General features: G+C 33.2%; 1 pseudogene; it reads right to left on the reverse strand.

Moving 5' to 3' along the window:
- The window catches only part of LOC107675236 (beta-hexosaminidase subunit alpha-like), a 19,462-nt pseudogene extending 18,327 nt beyond the window's left edge, over window positions 1–1,135 (reverse strand).
- Window positions 1,136–4,193: the final 3,058 nt, after the last annotated feature.

The following is a 4,193-nucleotide window of genomic DNA, read 5'->3' on the forward strand; positions in this document are numbered from 1 at the left end:
AGTTTCGTGTTCTCTCACTAAACATTTGCATTCTATCGCTACAGTTTCGTGTTCTCTCACTAAACATTTGATTTCTATCATTAACGTATTGTGTTCCCACGAGAAACTTTGTGTTCTTTTGCTAATTTGCATTCTATCGCTAAAGATTCACATTATCTCTCTACACATTTGCATTCTATTCAATTCAATTCAAAATTTTGCGGTCTCTTGCAAGACATTTGTGATATTTCTCAAAAGTATTGTGTTCCCACGAGAAACTCTACATTTAATAAAGTTTATGCACACATCTATACTTTTGTTTTAATTTCCTCTTAAAACATGGAAAAAAAACCATATAAAATAATTTGTATGACTTACAAACTAAAATTAAATAAAAACGATAAAAAGGAAAATGTTATAGGGAATATATAAAAACATAGTGGTCTAACATTTTTCACTGGCTTTTCATTACTTTCAAAATGGAAAAGTAAACATTTGCAAACTGTAAACATCAGTATACTAGAACAGCTCCATTTTAATGACACTGACTGGGGTGTTGATTTTTTTAACAAACTGCATTTATTAATAAAATATTTTATTAAATTTTATCATTTCATATTTTTAAATAATGATTTTTAAACAAGTTTTACGTTACCGTCTTGTTTACTTGTTACACAGTACACACATCCATCCTACTACACGGAAGTACATCTGTTTGATTCATTCTCAGGCATCAACTGACCTGAACCTGTCGTGAAGTCAGGGAATATGATGGAGAAGTATCTTTTGAAAGCAGCATCCAGGACGGAGCATCCAGTCTGCGCAGCCGAGTCCCTCCCGTAAGTGAAGGAGAAGAGCAGCGGACTCCATCCACCTGCTCCACCGACAAAGCGACCACAGCCACTATTAAACACCACCGCACCTGATAAGTGTGAGCCGAAGTGGGACATGTTACCGGACACTTCGGTCGTGTTTCACAGCTGACGGACTGAGGCTACACAATGAGAAAAATTAAAAAGCGCTCAGACTGTCACAACACGAGTCATATGACAGGACAGTGTTTTTGTTCACCTGTGACCTGACCTGAGGAGAGCTGGTATCTCATTGGCTCAGCTTGAGTCACACGGTCTATTTTCGGGATAGTTTGCATATTAAGTAGGCTAATAAAAAGGAAAGTAAATTAAAAAGATTATAACTTAGATCATAAAGTGCACAAAGAAATGCTAAAAAGTCACACATTTAGTGCAAAAGTAAAAGGTAAAATTCCTTGAAGAAACTGTATTTTTAGATAGTTTTGTTTGTTTTTCAATATCTGGCAAGGTAACACAAACAGTGATCATCATGATATATTATTATCTGTAAGACAAATGCACTGAAGACGGACACAAAGAGGAGAGAATAGTCGATGTTACCGGACACTTCGGTCGTGTTTCACAGCTGACGGACTGAGGCTACACAATGAGAAAAATTAAAAAGCGCTCAGACTGTCACAACACGAGTCATATGACAGGACAGTGTTTTTGTTCACCTGTGACCTGACCTGAGGAGAGCTGGTATCTCATTGGCTCAGCTTGAGTCACACGGTCTATTTTCGGGATAGTTTGCATATTAAGTAGGCTAATAAAAAGGAAAGTAAATTAAAAAGATTATAACTTAGATCATAAAGTGCACACAGAAATGCTAAAAAGTCACACATTTAGTGCAAAAGTAAAAGGTAAAATTCCTTGAAGAAACTGTATTTTTAGATAGTTTTTTGTTTTTCAATATCTGGCAAGGTAACACAAACAGTGATCATCATGATATATTATTATCTGTAAGACAAATGCACTGAAGACGGACACAAAGAGGAGAGAATAGTCGAACAAGCAGAGAAAATACTGTAGGCTACCAGACAGAACAAATTCATTGTTTGCGATGCTCGAAATACTGAAAGAAATGAAAGAAAACCATAATTATGAAATTAGGGTGGGGGTTAATATGGACGTATTTCTGAGGAGAACTGACTGTCTTCAGAAAAGTTTCGATGGCATTCTCTTTGTCCTCTTACCTTCGTTAAATACATATTAAAGGAGTGTTAATAAGCGCAGCTGCATACAGCAATAACCCAGGAAAGCTATATTGCTACTGTTCTATAAGCGCCACCTGCTGTCAGAGAGTGAATTTGCATTTTCATCAGAATCAGAAAGAGCTTTACACACAAGGAATTCATCTTGGTGTCAGGAGCTTCCAGTACAGAAATTAGCCTACAGACATAGTGCAGACATACATATACTTAAGGTAATAAAACACTAATAATAATAAAGAGTAATAATAAAATATTAATTCAGTCCGTCTGATGTTTTTGTTTTGTGCAGTTGCTTCATGTTGCATATATTTTTGTTTGTTTGTTTAAGGATAGTTTGGCCAGTAACAGAGCAAAATAAACAATAAATGTATAATAAATTATTTAATAAATTATAATATTATAATAAATGTTTAATAAATAAAAAAAAAATAAAAATAAATAAATAAATAAAAGTAATAAAAACTAAATAAATTGTCAACGAGTATGGGAATCGGCTCATTTGATTGTAAAAAAAAAAAAAAAAATAGGCAATTGGAATCGGTCACGAAAAATCCTGATCAGTGCATCCTTAACTGGAATAGAGTTAGACCTACCTGAAAAACCTGAAAAAGCATGGTTCATTTCAGTTTTATCTTTGAACTATTGTACCTATTTGTGCAAAATGCTTATCATTTATTACAATACAATGTTACAGTCAACAATGAAAACAGTAAGTCTTATTTATTTATTTATTGATTGATTGATTGTGGCAAGGCCTGTGAAAATTTTGCCAGGGCAAGTAAAAAATTAAAACCACTGGCCAAACAGTCAAAATCAGTATCATAACACTTGTACACAGATCTGTAGAACACGTATATTATATTACTGGCACAATGTTTTTATTACATTTTTATTTGTCACTGTGTTTATTTTTGTGTTGATGCTTTGGCAATGAAAAAAAAATCAAGTATTTTATGAATTGAAAACTAAATTTGAGAGCCAGAAAAAGCCTCTAGAGGGCGTTAGCATACAGTAAAACAAATTCTTAAATAACTAGACTTAAACCAACTTTTCAGTACCGTTGGGAAAGTTACTGAAACAATCAGTAATTTTGTCTTTTCAGTTCAACATTTGACAAATAACATTAAATGACTCATATGAAAACTCCTCTTTATTTTTTCTGTATTGCGACTGAAGGAATTCCAATCCAAATGGACAGTCCATCTAATAAGATCACTTGAACGAAGTCATCTGATTTAAAATAAACATCATTGTAGTGCCTGCAGAAAACATGAAACAGCTTAATCGGATTGAATTACCATCAGTCATAACACCATTGTTCCACGAACAAAAGCAAATATTATGTAATTGCTATTAAACAATCATCCCTGGATAATAATAAAGCACCATCCAGAGTGGAAGTCTAAGCTCATGCGGCCAACCTAAACAGACAAAATCAGGGTAAACATGTAATAAACTAAAAATAAAGCTTTGTTTTAAGCTTTATTTAGCACACTTAACCCCTTAACTGTCACCCCCCATTTTTTTAAATAGGCATGCAGGTGCACTATCCAAACTTAAATTGTTGTAATTTATGAACACTTTGGAATATAGACATAAGGCTGGTCTCTTTTTAAAGAAGAAAATCAGCAAATTATCGCAAAAGTGAAATTTAAGTATCAAAAAGTTATAGTAGTTTAAAGTTACTGTAAAGAAAATGCACTATATTAATTTTATTTTATTTTATATATAATAAATATTTTACATATCAGGTTATACTCTAAAATTGGTATAAAATGATAGCCTTATGTCTAAATAAGTTATGTTCCAAATTTGAAGTTGATATGAAAAAAATTGAGGTTCCTGTGAGATTTTATTTAGGGCGTTATACCACAAACAGCCACCGGGTGCCATCCAAACGCCATTGAATTTTTTTAATGCATTTTTCTGTCACAAATATCTAGATTTCTCTGTCAATATTACTTCTATCTCAAAATAACCACCAAATATGGAATCCTGAGACGCCGACCTTTCCAATGATATGTTTTTTGTCACGATTATAAAAAGTTTTGATTCTAAAAGACCGTAATTCATTTTGTAATATGACACTTGACACTGCCCACTAAGGGGGAGGAGACCGCCAAAAAATTTTAAAGTACCATTTCCATGG

The sequence above is a fragment of the Sinocyclocheilus anshuiensis genome, unplaced genomic scaffold (assembly GCF_001515605.1).
Source record: "Sinocyclocheilus anshuiensis isolate Anshui unplaced genomic scaffold, SAMN03320099.WGS_v1.1 scaffold532, whole genome shotgun sequence".
Lineage (NCBI taxonomy): Eukaryota > Metazoa > Chordata > Actinopteri > Cypriniformes > Cyprinidae > Sinocyclocheilus > Sinocyclocheilus anshuiensis.